Source organism: Oncorhynchus gorbuscha, unplaced genomic scaffold (genome assembly GCF_021184085.1).
Source record: "Oncorhynchus gorbuscha isolate QuinsamMale2020 ecotype Even-year unplaced genomic scaffold, OgorEven_v1.0 Un_scaffold_1096, whole genome shotgun sequence".
NCBI lineage: Eukaryota > Metazoa > Chordata > Actinopteri > Salmoniformes > Salmonidae > Oncorhynchus > Oncorhynchus gorbuscha.
The window spans coordinates 202891-208890 of NW_025745982.1; the positions used below are offsets into that span (position 1 = coordinate 202891).

At 54.4% G+C, this 6000-nt stretch overlaps 1 pseudogene; it reads right to left on the reverse strand.

Annotated features, from left to right (window-relative positions):
• The window catches only part of LOC124021240, a 30444-nt pseudogene extending 25041 nt beyond the window's left edge, over positions 1-5403 (reverse strand).
• Positions 5404-6000: the final 597 nt, after the last annotated feature.

The window sequence follows — 6000 nt, forward strand, 5'->3', positions numbered from 1 at the left end:
GTGAGATGGGTGCAGTTCCTCAGTGTGTGTATGTAGTCTCACCGTAGCTGTGTGAGCTGGGTGCAGTTCCTCAGTGTGTGTATGTAGTCTCACCGTAGCTGTGTGAGCTGGGTGCAGTTCCTCAGTGTGTGTATGTAGTCTCACCGTAGCTGTGTGAGCTGGGTGCAGTTCCTCAGTGTGTATGTAGTCTCACCGTAGCTGTGTGAGCTGGGTGCAGTTCCTCAGTGTGTGTATGTAGTCTCACCGTAGCTGTGTGAGCTGGGTGCAGTTCCTCAGTGTGTGTATGTAGTCTCACCGTAGCTGTGTGAGCTGGGTGCAGTTCCTCAGTGTGTATGTAGTCTCACCGTAGCTGTGTGAGCTGGGTGCAGTGCCTCAGTGTGTGTATGTAGTCTCACCGTAGCTGTGTGAGCTGGGTGCAGTTCCTCAGTGTGTATGTAGTCTCACCGTAGCTGTGTGAGCTGGGTGCAGTTCCTCAGTGTGTATGTAGTCTCACCATAGCTGTGTGAGCTGGGTGCAGTTCCTCAGTGTGTGTATATAGTCTCACCATAGCTGTGTGAGCTGGGTGCAGTTCCTCAGTGTGTATGTAGTCTCACCGTAGCTGTGTGAGTTGGGTGCAGTTCCTCAGTGTGTATGTAGTCTCACCGTAGCTGTGTGAGCTGGGTGCAGTTCCTCAGTGTGTGTATGTAGTCTCACCGTAGCTGTGTGAGCTGGGTGCAGTTCCTCAGTGTGTGTATGTAGTCTCACCGTAGCTGTGTGAGCTGGGTGCAGTTCCTCAGTGTGTGTATGTAGTCTCACCAGTGAGCTGGGTGTCAGTGTGTGTATGTAGTCTCACCGTAGCTGTGTGAGCTGGGTGCAGTTCCTCAGTGTGTATGTAGTCTCACCGTAGCTGTGTGAGCTGGGTGCAGTTCCTCAGTGTGTATGTAGTCTCACCGTAGCTGTGTGAGCTGGGTGCAGTTCCTCAGTGTGTGTATGTAGTCTCACCGTAGCTGTGTGAGCTGGGTGCAGTTCCTCAGTGTGTGTATGTAGTCTCACCGTAGCTGTGTGAGCTGGGTGCAGTTCCTCAGTGTGTATGTAGTCTCACCGTAGCTGTGTGAGCTGGGTGCAGTTCCTCAGTGTGTGTATATAGTCTCACCATAGCTGTGAGCTGGGTGCAGTTCCTCAGTGTGTGTATGTAGTCTCACCGTAGCTGTGTGAGCTGGGTGCAGTTCCTCAGTGTGTATGTAGTCTCACCGTAGCTGTGTGAGCTGGGTGCAGTTCCTCAGTGTGTATGTAGTCTCACCGTAGCTGTGTGAGCTGGGTGCAGTTCCTCAGTGTGTGTATGTAGTCTCACCGTAGCTGTGTGAGCTGGGTGCAGTTCCTCAGTGTGTGTATGTAGTCTCACCGTAGCTGTGTGAGCTGGGTGCAGTTCCTCAGTGTGTGTATGTAGTCTCACCGTAGCTGTGTGAGCTGGGTGCAGTTCCTCAGTGTGTGTATGTAGTCTCACCGTAGCTGTGTGAGCTGGGTGCAGTTCCTCAGTGTGTGGAGCTGTAGTCTCACCGTAGCTGTGTGAGCTGGGTGCAGTTCCTCAGTGTGTGTATGTAGTCTCACCGTAGCTGTGTGAGCTGGGTGCAGTTCCTCAGTGTGTGTATGTAGTCTCACCGTAGCTGTGTGAGCTGGGTGCAGTTCCTCAGTGTGTATGTAGTCTCACCGTAGCTGTGTGAGCTGGGTGCAGTTCCTCAGTGTGTGTATGTAGTCTCACCGTAGCTGTGTGAGCTGGGTGCAGTTCCTCAGTGTGTGTATGTAGTCTCACCGTAGCTGTGTGAGCTGGGTGCAGTTCCTCAGTGTGTGTATGTAGTCTCACCGTAGCTGTGTGAGCTGGGTGCAGTTCCTCAGTGTGTATGTAGTCTCACCGTAGCTGTGTGAGCTGGGTATGCAGTTCTGTGTGAGCTCAGTTCCTCAGTGTGTGTATGTAGTCTCACCGTAGCTGTGTGAGCTGGGTGCAGTTCCTCAGTGTGTGTATGTAGTCTCACCGTAGCTGTGTGAGCTGGGTGCAGTTCCTCAGTGTGTGTATGTAGTCTCACCGTAGCTGTGTGAGCTGGGTGCAGTTCCTCAGTGTGTATGTAGTCTCACCGTAGCTGTGTGAGCTGCAGTGCCTCAGTGTGTATGTAGTCTCACCGCTGTGTGAGCTGGGTGCAGTTCCTCAGTGTGTATGTAGTCTCACCGTAGCTGTGTGAGCTGGGTGCAGTTCCTCAGTGTGTGTATGTAGTCTCACCGTAGCTGTGTGAGCTGGGTGCAGTTCCTCAGTGTGTGTATGTAGCTCTCACCGTAGCTGTGTGAGCTGGGTGCAGTTCCTCAGTGTGTGTATGTAGTCTCACCGTAGCTGTGTGAGCTGGGTGCAGTTCCTCAGTGTGTGTATGTAGTCTCACCGTAGCTGTGTGAGCTGGGTGCAGTTCCTCAGTGTGTGTATGTAGTCTCACCGTAGCTGTGTGAGCTGGGTGCAGTTCCTCAGTGTGTGTATGTAGTCTCACCGTGCAGTTCCTCAGTGTGTGTATGAGTCTCACCGTAGCTGTGAGCTGGGTGCAGTTCCTCAGTGTGTGTATGTAGTCTCACCGTAGCTGTGTGAGCTGGGTGCAGTTCCTCAGTGTGTATGTAGTCTCACCGTAGCTGTGTGAGATGGGTGCAGTTCCTCAGTGTGTGTATGTAGTCTCACCGTAGCTGTGTGAGCTGGGTGCAGTTCCTCAGTGTGTGTATGTAGTCTCACCGTAGCTGTGTGAGCTGGGTGCAGTTCCTCAGTGTGTGTATGTAGTCTCACCGTAGCTGTGTGAGCTGGGTGCAGTTCCTCAGTGTGTATGTAGTCTCACCGTAGCTGTGTGAGCTGGGTGCAGTTCCTCAGTGTGTATGTAGTCTCACCGTAGCTGTGTGAGCTGGGTGCAGTTCCTCAGTGTGTATGTAGTCTCACCGTAGCTGTGTGAGCTGGGTGCAGTTCCTCAGTGTGTGTATGTAGTCTCACCGTAGCTGTGTGAGCTGGGTGCAGTTCCTCAGTGTGTATGTAGTCTCACCGTAGCTGTGTGAGCTGGGTGCAGTTCCTCAGTGTGTGTATGTAGTCTCACCGTAGCTGTGTGAGCTGGGTGCAGTTCCTCAATGTGTGTGTAGTCTCACCGTAGCTGTGTGAGCTGGGTGCAGTTCCTCAGTGTGTATGTAGTCTCACCGTAGCTGTGTGAGCTGGGTGCAGTTCCTCAGTGTGTATGTAGTCTCACCGTAGCTGTGTGAGCTGGGTGCAGTTCCTCAGTGTGTATGTAGTCTCACCGTAGCTGTGTGAGCTGGGTGCAGTTCCTCAGTGTGTATGTAGTCTCACCGTAGCTGTGTGAGCTGGGTGCAGTTCCTCAGTGTGTGTATGTAGTCTCACCGTAGCTGTGTGAGCTGGGTGCAGTTCCTCAGTGTGTATGTAGTCTCACCGTAGCTGTGTGGAGCTGGGTGCAGTTCCTCAGTGTGTGTATGTAGTCTCACCGTAGCTGTGTGAGCTGGGTGCAGTGGGTCCTCAGTGTGTATGTAGTCTCACCGTAGCTGTGTGAGCTGGGTGCAGTTCCTCAGTGTGTGTATGTAGTCTCACCGTAGCTGTGTGAGCTGGGTGCAGTTCCTCAGTGTGTATGTAGTCTCACCGTAGCTGTGTGAGCTGGGTGCAGTTCCTCAGTGTGTATGTAGTCTCACCGTAGCTGTGTGAGCTGGGTGCAGTTCCTCAGTGTGTGTATGTAGTCTCACCGTAGCTGTGTGAGCTGGGTGCAGTTCCTCAGTGTGTATGTAGTCTCGTAGCTGTGTGAGCTGGGTGCAGTTCTCAGTGTGTATGTAGTCTCACCGTAGCTGTGTGAGCTGGGTGCAGTTCCTCAGTGTGTATGTAGTCTCACCGTAGCTGTGTGAGCTGGGTGCAGTTCCTCAGTGTGTATGTAGTCTCACCGTAGCTGTGTGAGCTGGGTGCAGTTCCTCAGTGTGTGTATGTAGTCTCACCGTAGCTGTGTGAGCTGGGTGCAGTTCCTCAGTGTGTGTATGTAGTCTCACCGTAGCTGTGTGAGCTGGGTGCAGTTCCTCAGTGTGTATGTAGTCTCACCGTAGCTGTGTGAGCTGGGTGTGCAGCGTAGTCTCAGTCAGTGTGTATGTAGTCTCACGTAGTCTCACCGTAGCGTGAGCTGGGTGTAGTTCCTCAGTGTGTATGTAGTCTCACCGTAGCTGTGTGAGCTGGGTGCAGTCTCAGTGTGTATGTAGTTCACCGTAGCTGTGTGAGCTGGGTGTGTCTCTCAGTGTGTGTATATCCCACCATAGCTGTGTGAGCTGCAGTGTATGTAGTCTCACCGTAGCTGTGTGAGCTGGGTGCAGCCTCAGTGTGTATGTAGTCTCACCGCAGCTGTGTGAGCGGTGTATAGTCTCACCGTAGCTGTGTGAGCTGGGAAGCCCTCAGTGTGTATGTAGTCTCTCACTCGTAGCTGTGTGAGCTGGGTGTGTCTCCTCAGTGTGTATGTAGTCTCATCGTAGGCTGTGTGAGCTGGGTGTAGTTTCTCAGTGTGTGTATAGTCTCACCATAGCTGTGTGAGCTGGGTGTCTCCTCAGTGTGTATGTAGTCTCACGTAGCTGTGTGAGCTGGGTGCAGTTCCTCAGTGTGTATGTAGTCTCACCGTAGCTGTGTGAGCTGGGTGCAGTTCCTCAGTGTGTGTATAGTCTCACCGTAGCTGTGTGAGCTGGGTGCAGTTCCTCAGTGTGTCCAGCAGGGCGGCGCTGTAGTTCCAGGTCTTTAAGGACCCCAGGTTGGCCAGAGATAATGCCTGAAGGTCCCGGCAGTGCTCAGCCACCTGTACCAGCCCAGTCCCCTTCAGACCCCGGCAGCCCCGCCAGCAGCCAGCCTCCGCAGCCCCGGAACCCCGGGAGCGCGACGTGCGCGGCCCCCACCCCGCGAGCGCTCACACACGTCCTCTGATCCACAGCCAACACCCTGGCACAGGGCTCAAGACGCGGCAGGGCGGAGATGAAGCCCGGTCCTGTTATCTCCAGAACCTCCAGACGGGGCAGCCGGCCAGCAGGGTACCCAGCCCAGAGGTGCCCCTCCTGGGGAGAGAGTCCCCGGAGCCTGGCCTGTAGGTCTGGAGCCCCACGCGGGACGGCTTCCTCAGTCCCAGCAGCAGAGAGAGGAGGGGAGGGGGACGGGGACGGTGTGTGAACCGTCCGACAGGGGCGCACGCGGGCAGTAGCGCCAGACCGCATGTGTGTGAGTTTGGACAGGCTGGTACACAGGTGTGTGTTGGCCTCCAGCCCCAGGTGTGTGTGCTGTCGTAGGATAGTGTGTGTAACAGGTTGAGGTGGACAGATTGGGACAGCAAACAACCAGCCGGCTCATCGCCTCGGGGCAACAAGCTCCTCCTCTCCCCGCGCCACTGCACTCTGGATAATTGGAGGTGTGGCCTATACCACTAAGATTCAGGCTGACCAATCGCGTCGAGTCTCTCACTCCAGTGCCAGTCAGCGATTGGATGACAGTTTGTCGTAACGTGGGCAACGGAGAAGTTCAGGTGCTTGGGAGCGTTGCTAAGAAGGACCCGTCCTAGCGACGTGGCATCCAACCAGGGAGCGAGGCAACTGCAGGGCTTCCAGGTCGCCATGCTGAACGAGCCAGGCCAATGAGGACGCAGCAGGCCAGTGGGGCGGACCAGGAATCCGGAACTAGAAGGAGAGCGGAGACCAGGAACTGAACACAGCGAGGTAGAGTGAGGGAGAGAGTCGGCTACACACACACACCACAGAACACATTATAAACACTGAACACAGCGAGGTAGAGGAGGAGTAGAGTCTGGTTACACACACACACACACACACACACACACACACACACACACACACACACACACACACACACACACACACACACACACACACACACACACACACACACACACACACACACACACACACACACACATTATAAACACTGAACACAGCGAGGTAGAGGAGGAGTAGAGTCTGGTTCACCTACACACACAC